This window comes from Carcharhinus amblyrhynchos, chromosome 2, assembly GCF_965287045.1.
Source record: "Carcharhinus amblyrhynchos chromosome 2, sCarAmb.v2.hapA, whole genome shotgun sequence".
NCBI lineage: Eukaryota > Metazoa > Chordata > Chondrichthyes > Carcharhiniformes > Carcharhinidae > Carcharhinus > Carcharhinus amblyrhynchos.
The window spans coordinates 103,570,707-103,586,542 of record NC_137325.1 but is presented as its reverse complement, the minus strand read 5'-3'; the positions used below and the strand labels follow the sequence as shown (position 1 = coordinate 103,586,542).

Below are 15,836 nucleotides of genomic sequence, written 5' to 3'. Positions count from 1 at the left end.
GTGAGCAGTTTTGAGTACCATATCTAAGGATGGATGTGCTGGCCTTGGAAAGGGTCCAGAGGAGGTTCACAAGAATGATCCCTGGAAGAAGAGCTTGTCATATGATGTACAATTGAGGACTCTGGGTCTGTACTCGTTGGGAGTTTAGAAGAACGAGGGGGGAATCTGATTGAAACTTATAGGATGCTGCGAGGTCTGGACAGAGTGGATGTGGAGAGGATGTTTCCTCTATTAGGAAAAACTAGAACCAGAGGGCACAACCTCAGGCTAAAAGGAGGATCCTTTAAAACAGAGACGAGGAGGAATTTCTTCAGCCAGAGAGTGGTGAATCTGTGGAACTCTTTGCTGCAGAAGATTGTGGAGGCCAGGTCATTGAGTGTCTTTAAGATAGAGATAGATAGTTCTTGATTAATAAGGGGCTCATGGGTTATGGGGAAAAGGCAGGAGAATGGGGATGAGAAAAATGTTAGCCACGATTGAATGACAGACAGTCTCGATGGGCTGAATGGCCTAATTCTGCTCCTATATCTTATGATCTTATGGTATTAAGTGGCAGGGCAGAATTGAAGGGCCTGGTGGTCTACTCCTCCTCCTTCTATTTCTTGTGTACAGGACAGACCAGTTTTGCCAAGGGAGCCTTTAACAGGCTTGAAGCTGCTTATTTTCTCATGTTATATTCCCGGTATCTGTTTCAGATGTGGTCCTTCAATGCCTCTTTTCCTGTGGAATGTGCATGTGAATGCCTCTCCTCAACTGTATTGGACATTTCCAATTTTCCTGTTGCTGTTTGATTTTGTGGAACCACTTGGATTTCAATAAGGAGATTTGTGAATTTAAGCAGTTGTCTGTTCTCCATAGTTGGTGACTGCTCTAGTGTGTTTTCCACATTCTCTAATATTGTTTGTAACCAGCAATGTGTACCAAACTGGATGAAAGCATGTACATCTTTCATGCTCCTTGGTGAATCTAAGTGAAAAGCAAATGAAAAAAGGTTTAACATTTCAGGGTTAGGTCACCTGTTCGGCCCATTTTCAGACTGCTTCAGCAACATTATCGACAACTACTTAAAGTAACTTCCATCTGTTATGAATGTTGAACTTTGTAAGATGATGCTTTGAATTAAAGGACAGCTCGCGTTTAAAATGGAATAGTTTGGAATAGGGGATGTGACCTTTTACAAAATCTGCCTGGAGACAAACCCATGTGGCCTGCTTGTTACGGAGACACAAAGTCGAACTGAATCTTATTAGAAGTAATGTGCAGGTTTTAACACTGGGATGCAAAGAAGGAGGCAGCTGCTATCGTTGTGTATAAACTTATGAATTTTGATCAGTCAGGCAGAGACATTTGGGGAAGAAGAACCTACAGAATGACCCTGCCAGAGGTGCGCAATCACCATGCAGACTGCTGGTGAGGACAGATCCTCTGTTTGAAGGAACAATGGTTTGTGGAGAGTTCAAGATCAAGAAGATGCTGGAAGGTTCCTTGCTACTGGAAGGTTTAGTCAAATATGCTCAGAAGATTGACTGAAGGAGACTTTGTATAAAAGGACATGGAGATGAGATCTTGTTAAAGATGGGAGGAACTCAGGACTTTGAGCACAAGACTATGTTTCTGCTGAGAATGTGGTATAATCTATAAACGTGGCTTAGAGTTTTCCGCATTTAGATTAAGATCTATTTATTTGTATCAGAATGTGCATTTACAGTTCCCATTAAAAGAGTGGGAAAAGTTATACTAGTTTTACCAGGTCTGGTCAATGCTGCTGTTCGGCGTTCCAGTGATTGACTGAATCAATAAGTATGTTTCCACGATTGTTCATAATAGGCTGTATTCAACCAGCCCTCACTTGCGAAACCCAAAACAAAAAAAATTCAGACCGGTCACTGGATCCTAATACAATTGATGATGTATTACTGCTTGTATTACTAATTGAATATGTACACTGATAAGAAAAAGGTATAACTATGGAACTGATACTTGTAGCTGGCGCGGTCTTGGTATAGAATCAGCAGTTTGTAGGGACTGCTCTCTGTCGCCAAGACTCTGCCGTATACTGCATGCAGTTTTGTGATAATAAAAACTAGTTGTTTTTGCAAAGCAAACTTTGTTACATTTTACTATCACAGCTCGGAAAACAAGAAATTCTCCACTACAACACCCTTATCCAGTCACTCCCCCATGCTCATTATGACTCTTCTGATGTCCTCCATCACACTAATAGTTTCAATTTCCTGGCCCTAATTATCTTCTCTTCACCATGGATGTGTAATCTCTCTAGACCTTCATTTCCCACCAGAACAGTTAGAGCTATCTACCTTTTCTTTGACTGGAGGTCAAACCAGTTCCAGTATCTACCCCCACCCTCCTCTGCCTGGTTAAACTTTATTCTCATTGAATAATTTTTGGGCATCTCATTTAACCTCCAAATTAATGGATTTGCTTTGGGTAGCACCATACATGCCTGTATTTTTGTGGGGTATGTAGAACATTTCTTATTCCAGTCCTATTTGGGCTTCCTCCCTCAACTGTTTTGCAGGTACATTGATGACTACATCAGTGCCATTTCCTGCTCTTGCCCTGAATTGGAAAAGGTCATCAACTTTGCTTCCAATTTTCACCCTTCCCTCACTTTACATGGTCCATCTCTGATTTTTCCTTACCCTTCCTCAACTGCTTTATCTCCATATGGGGAGGTCGAGGCACAGTTGTATTGTCACTGGATTAGTAATCCAGAGATTACAGGCAAGATCTGGGGATCCTTATTCAAATCCCATTCCCTCCCAAACATGTGGACCGCAACCCCCCCACCAATAAGACGTGGAACCCATTTACATTTTCCTCCAAATCATTTATATATATATTACAAACAGCAAAGCTCCCAGCACTGATCCCTGAGGAACACCACTTGTCACAACTCTCCATTCAGAAATGCACCCTTCCACTGCTACCCTCTGTCTTCCGTGACTGAGCCGGTTCAGTATCCACCTTGTCAGCTCACCTCTGATTCCATGCAACATCCCATAGCTTTGTAGAACGCTTTAATTCAGTCTGCAATCCTGACCCCCGGCTTTTGCTTACTTATTAACTTGATTCTCCACCTTGCTCTCATGCTGATTTTTTTTTTTGATTCGTTCATGGGAAGTTGGCATCACTGGCAAGGTCAGCATTTGTTGCCCATGAACAGAGTGCTTTGCGAGCCCATTTCAGGTGGCGTGTTCCCTCAAGGGCAATAGTGAAACAGATGGGTTTTTACAACAATCAACAATAGTTTCATGATCATCAATTGACTTGATTCCAGATTTTTTTATTTCAAACTTCAACATCTGCCATGGTGGGATTTGAATCTGAGTCCTCAGAACATGACTTTGGATTACTAATCTGGTATCAGTGCCACTATGCCATTACCTTTCTACTACAGTGTTCAGTGAAGCTCAATGCAGAGGTGGACTTGCAATGAAACATACCGTGCATAGCACAGAGTCCTACCAGTGGGGTCGGGGTATGCTGGCTGGTGGATAGGGAGGCACCAATCAGAGCCTGAAATGAGCTTATAAGCAGGTCATGCAGAGCAACACCGAGCTCAGATTGATCAAGTCCCCTTTTATAGCGAGAAAACACCGTCCAAAGCCATTGAGAGATGAAGATGACTTGGAGGGAGAGAGAAAACAGGAACAAGGTTCTCAAGGGTGCTTTTAAGAAAGCAGCAGCCAGGTTTCTGACCCAGGATTGAGAAGGCCAAATAGGCCAGCAGACAGCCTGAGCCAACACAGTGTGGTTGTCAAGCTCAAGGATTGTGAGAGCTGAAGAGGGGGTGCTGACAGTCATCGAGGGGATTGGCAGGGTGACTCAATCCCCAGGCCAGGCCTGAGGAAGGCTGGACCAAAGAGGGTGAGGTAAGGTCAAATAACCAGGTAGGCAGCCTGAGCCAACAGTGAGGAGAGCCAAGGTCATCGAAGGGAGAGCAGCAGAGGAAGATTTTACACACACCCCCCTCACCGGCCAGGGCAAGGCCATTCCATAGTTAGGCAGCCTGAGCCAGCAACAAGGTTGTGAAGGGAAAGTGTAGAAGAAAAGCTATCTAAATTGCCATGCCAACATGCCATGAAGCAAGAAAAGTTGAAAAATCTATCCCTGTTCCATATCCTTTTGTTTACATTCTGTTTTTCAAAATGGACCACTGCTGGTCTGATATAATGGCTGCTGGTCACATGCTGATAGTCCTAACCACCATTGCTCTCAAGACTGGCATTCAGATGGTCTCTTCTGGGACAAAGAATGCAATCCTGCCCACTGATATTGGAATGGGACTCACTGGACACTCCACTCATGTGAATTTATGGTAATAACATATTTGATTTTGAGTAAGGGAGCAAATTTAATTGAAACTGAATGAGACTCTGAAACGTACCGAATGGCGTGTATGTATCTTGTTGATTGGAGGAGTATCTGCTCTTACACTGGAATGGCTCATTCTGTCCTGCACCAGCCTGTGCTGCAATCATGCCATTGGCTGATTTTTTTTATTTTGGTTCCTCATTGGCAAGTCCCATGTTTGCTCGCCTCAAAACTTAACATCTCAATGTTGACCATCTTCACCATCATTCTGACAAGAGGTAAGTTTGGATTTCAATTCGGCAATTACAAACATGCTGTTACAAGTTTAAAAAGCACGTTAGCAGTGATCAATTTGTGTATTTTTGTGGCTTGCATTCTGTGGAGTGAGGGTGGGCAGGGTCAGGGGGAGTGGGGTGTGATGACATTGTGGGGTGGGGGCAGAGAGCGGAAATGAAAGTGATCACAGGGCCCACAATGTGTAAGTCCACCATTGGCTCAATGCGAGTTGGAGAAATGGAGTCTCATCTTTTAATCAGGTAGTTTGCAACCTTTTGGACTCAACCTTGAATCGAGCCATTTTAAACTGGAACAAATGCCCCACCATTTTTGTTTCTCCTTTTCTTTGCATGTGTCTGTCACTGTCATGTTTCTCATTTTGCCTTCAGATTAACAGCTGATCATTAACTGCCATTCTCATCACCTCTGCGCCCATCTTTTGTTTTTTATTTTGTCCTGTTAGTCATTTCTTTGGCTCTGTCTCGCCACTGTTTTTTGCCATTTAATTTCTCCTGTCTTCCACTCTATCACTATGGCATTTCTAACTTGATTTTCCCAGTGCTGATGAAAGGTCACTATCTGAAACACTAATTCCATTCCTGTCTCCAACCATGCTTCCAGGCCTCATGAGTTCTTTAAACACTTTCTGTTTGCGCTAATTATTTTATCAAGCGGAAATTCCTGCTCCTCCAAGTGTTGGATGTCAGGTGAGCAGTCTGATAATTTAGCAGCGATGGAGGAGTGGTGACAGTGCGGCAGAACAGGATGACATCAGCATACGTGTGAAAATGAATGCTATGCTTTCAGATAATGTCACCAAGTCACGGCATGTTGATGAGAAATAGGAAAGAGGCAAAGATAGATCCTTGGAGAACACCAGGAGACGGAGTAGGAGAAGGAAGAGAAGCATTTGCGAATGATATGTTGGCTCGGGTTTAGATAAGAGTGGAATAACTATATTGTTATAAGTTTCATCAGAGGCGGCAATAAGGAGATGGATCTTTCCAAATTGAAATGGGCAGCTTCTTACACACAACAAAAAATGACATTTTTGCTCAGGGTAAGTTATAATTTTTTTTGCTACCTGCCTATTGGATATTAATTGACCTGTTACTGTTGGCAGAATCTGCAATGGTTGCATGTTTTGTGGAAGTAAATTGCGGATAGTTGGACTCTTCCACTTGCATTATCCCTGTGCCTTCTCTCTCTGGGCCTATGATTTACAACGCCTCAAAGTGCTGAGAAGTACCAACGTTTAATGGCTGTATATTTGTGTTGTCTGGCACTGTGCGGACCTGAAAAGAACAACCCTATTGTGGCCTCTCTTTCCTTTTCATGCTGCAGTTTTGCAAGACGGTCCCTATTTAATTGCAAAAATGACAATGCGGCTTATAAATGTGCACAAAAAGTTGTATTAAGAAATTTAAAACAGAAAATCTGTTGCCGTAGGCTATCTAGATGAAGGGGAGGACCAGTATATTGAGTAACATATGTTCATATTAAGATCAGATAAAATGTGATGACTTTTTAGCTGACTTCACGCTGTGCTATAAATTCATGCCTGATTGATTCAACTTTGCATTTCTTATGGCGGAGATTTTTTTTTGGTCCATCTGCCATGTGAAGTATTTACAGCTAGGGTTTTGGTGCCGCCTCGTCTCCACCCACATTCCACCACAGTGCCTGAAATGTTACTAGGGAGGAAGCACGAAGAGAAAAAAAAATAAGGCTGCTGTGAAAAGTTTAAAAGAAACGCAGAATGAATGCTTCGGTTGTTGGCTTTTTTTTTGAACAATTACCATACCTAGGGGAATATGCAGGGAATAGTTAATTATGACTAAATGAGTTCTTTTAGAGTCAGTGCCAGGCCTAGGGTTTCAACTGTCAATGCTATGAAGGATATTGAATTGGAAGGCTGGTCTCCTTGTCAGCCAGTGGGATGGGCCGCTTGAGATGTAAAACAAGACAGTGAAAAGATAGCTATTCTCAGAGCAGCCTCAGTTGAGGGAACAGAGCAAAGCATTTGCATACTTCTCTAAAGGGATTTAATCCAAAGAGGGAAAGAGATTTCCATATTGTTAGCTAAAGCTTTGTTAAAGGATGAAGAGTGAGGGGGGAAAAAAATGTGATGAAGGGGCCTGTCTGGAGCCCTCAGTCTTCGCCTGGAGGTTGCCCTAGTCTCAGGATATGCTTAAAATCGTTGATACCTTATCTTCATGTCGTCTCTTTTCAGAGCACTTGGATATTGCTCTGGGGGTTCTCTGGCCTTATCCTGCTCTCTCACTGCCAGACTGCTTTGCGTTTTATTTTACACACCCATTTTGTTTCCCAAAATGTGTTTAAAATGTTGAATGCAGCAGACATCCTGATTACATTTTTCAAATCGATCTTTGAAGCAGCGACATTTTTGATTTGGCGAAGACGAGGCAGTGTTTATCTCGCCTGCATTTCAGTTGATTTATTGCAGTAAGATGATTTCAAACGAATTTTGGACAGTTGTTTTGCTTTAGATTAGATGATTTATGAAATGTTATTTCATTTACTGTGTTTATATAACAAATGGCATGCACACCACTGTGATCCAGCACGGCGAACCTTCATAAAGGTTATTTTATCTTCTCAATTAATGAATCCTAGAACAGAAATAAGAAAGCAAATTTATTGGACACCTCTTATTTACTGCCATTCGAAGCTATTTTTCACAATGGTCTTTTGCAAGTTTGTAACTTTTTAAAGCGCAATAATGTGTTCAAAACAACGTGAATTCTCAACTGTTGGTTGAGTCATCACAAGGATATCATTTGTGTTTAAAGTTCTAGGGCATTATTATCATGTTGTCTTAAGCTCCCCCCCCCCCCCCAACCAAAGTTTTAATTTTGAATAACTCAGCAGATATCAGCAGGCTTCTCATGTCCTGTTTTTAGCTGCATTGCTGGGAACTGAATTTCTGAAAACTAACTAGATGAGTTCGCCAGTGGAAGTGTTGGTTAATCTATTCATAATAAACAGAGTCCCTTGAATTTGAAGATTTTATGTTCCACCTGGAATTCTCGTGATTTCAATTACAATACTGTATCTGAAAGGTTCATTTTTTGATATCAAAATGGGTTCCCATAAAAATAAGTGCCATGTAAAGATGCTATTTTAGGTGATCAGTAAATCTGTGCTCTTTACTTCTGCCTTTGCACTGATATTTTTTCAAAATGCAGTAAACTTTTATTGCCGTGTCGATTATCACATACTTTAAATATAAGGAGTGGCATGATGGTTAGCACTGCTGCCTCACAGCTTCAGGGACTCGAGTTCGATTCCAGCCTTGAGTCACTGTCTGTGTGGAGTTTGCACATTCTCCCCATGCTTGAGTGGGTTTCCTCCAGGTACTCCGATTTCCTCCTACAGTCCAAACGTGCAGGCTAGGTGGATTAGGAGCCATGCTAAATTGCCCCTTGGTGTGCCTAGATGGATTAGCCATGGTAAGTGTGTGGGGTCACGGGGATAGGGCAAGGGAGAGGGCTTGGGTAAGATAATCTGTGAAAGGGCCAGTACAGACTTGATAGGGCGAATGGACTCTTTTGCATTGTAGGGATTCTATGATTTGCCAAATAAATTACAATAATGTGAACAAATGTTGACAGTTGATTAGATAACAGTGCTCTAACTCCAAATAAAAGCAATAAATGCTGGAACTATTCAGCATGTGCATGAGTTGCAAAAACCCAGCTTGCAGGTGCAGCAGGTGGTCAGGAAGGCGAATGGGATGCTGGCCTTCATAGCGAGGGGGATTGAATATAAAAGTAGGGAGGTCTTGCTGCAGCTGTATAGGGCATTGGTGAGGCCGCAGCTGGAGTACTGTGTGCAGTTTTGGGCGCCGCACCTGCGCAAAGATATTTTGGCCTTGGAGGGAGTGCAGAGGAGGTTTACTAGGCTGATACCAGAGTTGAGGGGGTTGAGCTATGAGGAGAGGCTGAATAAACTGGGCTTGTACTCGTTAGAGTTTAGAAGAATGAGGGGAGATCTCATTGAGGCGTATAAGATGATGAATGGGATGGATAGGATAGAGGTGGAGAGACTCTTCCTGCTCAGAAAGGACAATAGGACTAGGGGGCACAGCCTCAAGATAAAGGGGGGGACGGTTTAGAACGGAGTTGAGGAGGAACTTCTTCACTCAAAGGGTGGTGAATCTCTGGAATTCTCTGCCCGTTGAAGTGGTGGAGGCTGCCTTGCTAAATATTTTTAAGGCGCAGGTTGATGGGTTTTTGATAAGCGAGGGGATTAAGGGTTATGGGGAGAGGGCGGGAATGTGGAACTGAGCCACGACAGATCAGCCATGATCTTATTGAATGGCAGGGCAGGCTCAAAGGGCTACATGGCCTACTCCTGCTCCTATTTCTTATGTTCTTAGATCGAGCAGCTTCTGTGGAGGGAGAAACAGTAAATACTTCATGTCATTGATCTTTTATTTAAATACTTGTGGCTACTCTTATCAGGAGATCTGCAGTCACGATATGTCACACTTGTTTGTCTTGCAGCATCCTTGCACATCCACTGTAGCTTGTCTGCCATTCAACTAGGTCAACCCCTAGTTGGAATTTTCACAAACAAAGGCAATGTCTGTGAATAAAAGCAAAATACTTGGCACTTTGGATATAGTGTTCAATTCTGGTCGCCACATTACCAGAAGGATGTGGAGGCTTTGGAGAGGGTACAGAAAAGATTTACTAGGATGTTGCCTGGTATGGAGAGCATTAGCTATGAGGAGAGGTGGGAGAAACTTGGTTTGTTCTCACTGGAGCGATAGAGGTTGAGGGCAGACATGATAGAAGTCTACAAGGTTATGAGAGGCATGAACAGAGTGGATAGTTAGAAGCTTTTTCCCAGGGTGGAAGAATCAATTACTAGGGGGCAGAGGTTTAAGGTGCGAGAGGCAAAGTTTAAAGGAGATGTACGAGGCAGATTTTTTACACAGAGTAGTAAGAACATAAGAACATAAGAAATAGGAGCGGGAGTAGGCCATCTAGCCCTTCGAGCCTGCCCCGCCATTCAATAAGATCATGGCTGATCTGTCGTGGCTCAGTTCCACTTTCCCGCCCTCTCCCCATAACCCTTAATCCCCTCTCTTATCAAGAACCCATCAACCCGCTTCTTAAAAATATTTAGCGAGGTAGCCTCCACCACTTCAACGGGCAGAGAATTCCAGAGATTCACCACCCTTTGAGTGAAGAAGTTCCTCCTCAACTCCGTTCTAAACCGCCCCCCCTTTATCTTGAGGCTGTGCCCCCTAGTCCTACTGTCTTTTTTGAGCGGGAAGAGTCTCTCCACCTCTATCCTATCCATCCCATTCATCATCTTATACGTCTCAATGAGATCTCCCCTCATTCTTCTAAACTCTAACGAGTACAAGCCTAGTTTATTCAGCCTCTCCTCATAGCTCAATCCCCTCAACTCTGGTATCAGCCTAGTAAACCTCCTCTGCACTCCCTCCAGGGCCAAAATATCCTTGCGCAGGTGCGGCGCCCAAAACTGCACACAGTACTCCAGTTGCGGCCTCACCAATGCCCTATACAGCTGCAGCAAGACCTCCCTGAATAGTGACTTTTAAGGGGTGTCTTGACAAGTACATGAATAGGATGGGAATAGAGGGATATGGTCCCTGGAAGGGTAGGGGGTTTTAGTTAAATCGGGCAGCATGGTTGGTGCAGGCTTGGAGGGCTGAAGGGCCTGTTCCTGTGCTGTAATTTTCTTTGTTGTTTGTACTGCAGATACTGGAATCTGAAACGAACAGAAAATGCTGGAAAATCTCAGCAGGCTCTATTATCTCTCTACAGATGCTGTCAGACCTGCGAGGTTTTCCAGCGTATTCTGTTTTTGTTGAAATGTCTGCGAATGTTTACATGCAACTCTTAACTGTGGATCTGGCAACACATGGATCACTATCCTACTTCATTGACACTTCAATCAGGATAGTTGTCTCAGGCTGGTGTCCAGCAATCCGGAGGTTCTGAGTTTAATTTGGGTCGCGGACTCGCTCCCGCTCTCGCCACGTGCATTTTCCACTCTCACCACTCGCTCTCCCCCCCCACTCCACTTCGCCGCTTGTTCCCCCCCTCCCCCACTCAAGCCTCTTGCCCCTCCTCCACCGCAGGTTAGTTAGATTGACTTTGATCAATATGCGGGGTTACAGGGATAGGATGGAACACTAGGGAGAGTGCTGTTTGAAAGGGTTGATGCAGACTCGATGGACTGAATGGCTTCCATCTGCACTATAGAGAGACTATAGATTCTATGATACTAATTGACTGCAACAGACCGTTGATTGGCAAGCAGAAAGGGCAGATAAGTGGCAAATGGAATTTAGTACAAAGAAATGTGAAGTGATACAGTTTGTCAGAATGGACAGGGAAAGGTAAGATAGACTTAATGGCATTGTCCTAAACAGCGTGCAAGGACAGAGGGACATGGGGCTGCAATGCATTGTTCTTTGAAGTTGGCAGAACGCATTGCAAGAAGAGTTAGCAAAGCAAATTAGAATATTTATACATGAGGTATTGAGTACAAGAGCAGGGAAGCTGTGCTCAGCCTGTTTAAAGCTCTGGTTAGGCCACAATTTAAGATTATTGGGTCCAGTTCTGGTCTCCACACTTTAGGAAGGATGTGAGGGTCCTTGAGAGGGTGCAGAGGAGGTTTACTGGAATGGTTCTAAGATTGAGGGCATTTAGCTATATGATTAGGCTGAAAAGGTTGGAATCCGTTTGCTTCGAGCAAAGAAGGTTGAAGGGAGATCTGATAGAGGTGTACACAGTAAGGTCAACTTAGAAATGATGTTCGCATTAGCCCAGATGGTACAAGGACTAAAAGAGCATTCTATACCTGAAAGCCAGTTGGTGAAGGATTGTACTAAAGTCGATCATTACTTAAGTCTTAAATGTATTTACAAAGTGGAAGATTACAAGCATGTACCTCCAGGGTTTACCACACCCACTGCTTCAATAAATGTCCTTTTACAGGTGCTGAAGTGAAACCTTAGTTAGTATCCTCCACTTACATGTCATTGACAGCAATGGTTAGGCGCAATGACCCGGACAGGTTCCAGACTAGGGGAATTTCACAGTAACTACATTGCAGTGTTAATGTAAGCCTTACTTGTGACTAATAAATCAACTTTAAAAACTCAAGTTAATGTACAGTTAATTTAAGATTTGAAGTTTTAGGCCAGAGAAACAGGGGGAATGCGAGGAAGAACATTTCTATGCAGTGCATCATAATAACCTGCCTACAAGGGTGCTGGAAGCAGAGAGAATCAATGATCTCAAAAGGAATTTGGATGGACACATGAGAGAAGTAAACTCGCGGAGCTGCACTGATAGAGCATGGGAATGCGATTGACTGGATCGCTCGACAGGGTCATCATTTCTCAGCAAGCTAAACAGCCTCCTTTTGTGCACCAGTGCCTGTGAGCAGGGATGGGGCAGAGATGGCCAGTGTTATAGAGTTAATATATAAACATGCATTTTTGATCAAATCTATTACACCTTCATGTACAATCGGGGGAAGGAGCAGGATAGGGGAGATTATTCAGTATGAATGATTTAAGCTCCCCCTCTGTTTTACAATTTATATATTTTATCCATGCTTTATTCTGACACTATAGTATCCTCTGTTTAAACCCTGAGTAGAAAGCATCATAGATCGAAGGAGGGAAAGCAGAGGGAGGAATCGGAGTTGCCGGGGTGGGGGATAAATTTGCAGTAAACATCAGGGTGGTATGTGGACAAAATTATAGCAGCAAGGACTGGAGCTTTCTAAAGGGAGCAAAGACCTGACGAGCACCAAAGCTGCTCAAAAAAGCGAAAGAAAAAGCAGCAAGAGGTCAGAGGTGTCAGTGAGAATAGAAAATGCAGATTGTTGAACTGTCAGAAGGAAGGGGCAGTAGAGAAAGAACTGCAAAGATCAAAGCAATTGAGGGTGGGGGAAGGTAGGCAGGCGCAGAGAGATGGGAGGAATAAGTCAAGTACAGCTGAATTCTGATAAACATATAACTCGATTACAGGATTTTAATGCTTGAGTTAGGATCTCTATAAACATGGGATTAAAATAACCAATTTGCAAATCACAGTTCGGCAGTCCATTTAATTGTTGATTCAGCAAATGAATCAGAACACAGGAAATGCTGTCCAGAAATGTACATGTTATACAAACGTGATTAGACTTCTAATGTGCACTGCTGTGTCTAGTTGCAATTTCGCAATGAAATTATCATAGTTTGTCCTGAATGTTGTTAAAAACAGATAACTTGGGAACATTTAAGAATATTTATTTGCATTTAAATGTCTACTCAGATTATAAAATCTGTACAATGGGAGTAACTGGAAATGGTTTACTACCTTGTCTGTGCCTGAATTCCATCCTTCAGGTATGCATTTACTCAGAGTCAACTGTATTTAATTGACTGGCATAAGCTTAAACTACTTCTTTTCAGGTCACCATTTCTTTACCAAATTGAGATGAGAAGCAGAAAATTAATATAATCTTTTTCTTCATTCCTCCCCTTCTGCCACCAACACTCCACATCCATCCCATAAGCCCAAGTATACCATACGATATACTGGTAGTATAGGACAACATGACTGGGGAGGATGAAATCTCTTTATGCAGGCAATTGTTAGTTGAGTAATACAAAGAAGATGCAACATCAAGGTTTGTTGCGTCCCAGTCCCCCCTCCCACCCTTTTCCTGAAAGCAGAGTTTAAGTGCCCTTCAATCCTGCTGTAGCTATGTGCACGGGTTCAGTGATGTCAATCACTTTCAAAAGCAGTCTCTGCGTCTCACGTGTGCGGCACTTAACTCACACTGCCCAAGCACCACTTTAACAATAAGATAATCGGACCCAATAATGACATTGCTGCGCTTTCATGACTGGATGTCCTTGCAGGTGCGGTCCTTCAAACTCGCCAAACAAACATCTGGCAGCTTGATAAGAGCTATTAAATGGTTTTATTATGCATAATCACACAGTGTGACAATTATAACCTGTTTCTCTTATTTTGAACAATGATTTGATTTATTATTGTCACGTGTATAGTATGCAGTGAAAAGTATTGTTCCTTGCAAGCTGTACGGACAAAGCATACCCTACATAGAGAAGGAAAGGAGAGAGATAAATGGAAGTATGTAAAGTTCTTCGAGAAATGTGAATATGTAGGGCAATTATACAAAATGAACAGTTCTCTGAAATTGCCCACAATTTATAGTTTCTGCCATTTCCCCGTAGACTGAATTTTTGATTTGATTTATTATTGTCACATATATAGTATGCAGTGAAAAGTATTGTTTCTTGCAAGCTATACAGACAGAGCATACCCTACATAGAGAAGGAAGAAAGAGGGTGCAGAATGTAGTGTTACAATCATAGCTGGGGTGTAGAGAAAGATCAACTTAATGCGAGGTAAGTCCATTCAAAAGTCTGACAGCAGCAGGGAAGAAGCTGTTCTTGCGTAGGCTGGTACATGACCTCAGAATTTTGTATCTTCCCCCGATGGAACAAAGTGGAAGAGAGAATGTCCGGGATGCGTGGGATCCTTAATTATGCTGGCTGCTTTTCTGTGGCAGCAGCTTGCGTTTGCACAATCACCACAGAATTGCTACTGCACAGGAGGAGGCCAATCGGCCCATCATGTCTGAACTGCTGTCTGAATGAGCAATTCGCTTTGCCCCCTTTCCAATAACCCTGCATGTTCTTCATTTTCAGGTAACTATCCAAATCCCTTTAGGCTCCTTCAAAAGAACCTGTCTCCACCACTCTGTCAGGCAGTACGTTCCAGACCTTAACCACTCGCAGAGTAAAAATTATTTCCTGGAATTGCTTCTGCTGCTTCTTTTGCCAGTTACTTAAAATCTGTGCCCTCTTGTTCTCAATCCTTTCACAAGCGGGAACGGTTTCTCCCAATCTACATTTCCCAGACCCCTCATGATTTTGAATATCTCTATTCGTCTCCTGTCAGCCTTCTCTTCTCCAAGGAAAACAACTTCTCCAACCTACCTTCATGATGATATAAAATAATAACCTGATAAAAATAATGGCATGCCAGATCCGTGAGTCATCTTAGTTGTTTTAAGCAGAGGAATACTTCTGCACCCTGGCTTTAAGCCCAAATAAACATTCCTCTTTCCAGAATCTCCTGTCATGTCAGCCTGACTTCAGCATCAGATTGTTGTCCAGTTGCCTGTCTATTGCCCAAGAGTGGAATCCGCCAGCCTAACTTAGCAATGGCATGCAAGAGTTCAAGTTGTTACAGTTTTGATGAGAGTTTACAAGAATATTAATCTGTCTCGCATTGCCGTATTACTGTTTGCTCAGTTCAATTATAACTGTTATGTACCTTAACTCTGTTTACCCAACGTTCATCCATATCCCTTAATACCCACTTAAAAAAAAGTTTGTTGGAACAATCATTTCAACTGACTCACTATTCACAGCAAACTGGGGAAGTAAGTTCCAGATTTCTACCATCCTGTGTATGAAAAAAAGTTCCCTGATTTCACTCCAAAATAACCTAGCTCTATTTTTTTGTTTATGTAACTTTTGTTTGTGATTCTTCTACTAAATGAAGTAATATCTCTATCTGCTCTATTAAACGCTTTTATCGTTACAGACATCTCAGTAGGATCACTCCTTGACTTTCTAAACTCAAAGAAATACAAAATAAGTTTATGCAGCATAGCTGATGGATGAAATTTGTTGCCATAGGTGCAATCACACCAACAAACATGGGTGTACAGCTTGTTTTTCAATGTTAATTCAGCAGCTTGTATTTTTAACTGAGAGTACAGTTGAAGAAAGCAGCCAGAGATGACAACTGCAAGAACTGATGGGTAAGTTTTCACCTTGAGGTCTTTTGAAGCACAGCAAATCTCAGGAAAATTGTACTGGGCTTTCCCAATGAGCTGATCTCCGGTTCCCCATAGTTTAATGCCACTGTTTGGGATTCTTCCCTTTTCTCTGCAGTATAGCTTTGGGGAGGAAGGGAAGTAATGCATTATCACCGAGGCAAATGGGATAGACTTCAAGCAGATTGAGTAGCTCAAAACTGCGCATCCATGAGGCGCTGTGGGCCATCAGCAGCAGCAGAGTTGTACTCACCTTAACCTTAACCTCCTGGCCCAGCATATGCCTTCCACTCTACCATTACCACCAAGCCAGGAAATCAATCCTGGTTCAACCAAGA

General features: G+C 42.7%; 1 protein-coding gene across 5 annotated transcripts in view; it reads left to right on the top strand.

Annotated features, from left to right (window-relative positions):
- The window catches only part of cdk14 (cyclin dependent kinase 14), a 524,692-nt gene that overhangs the window by 428,334 nt on the left and 80,522 nt on the right, over positions 1 to 15,836 (top strand). The gene's annotated exons all lie outside the window — the stretch shown is intronic.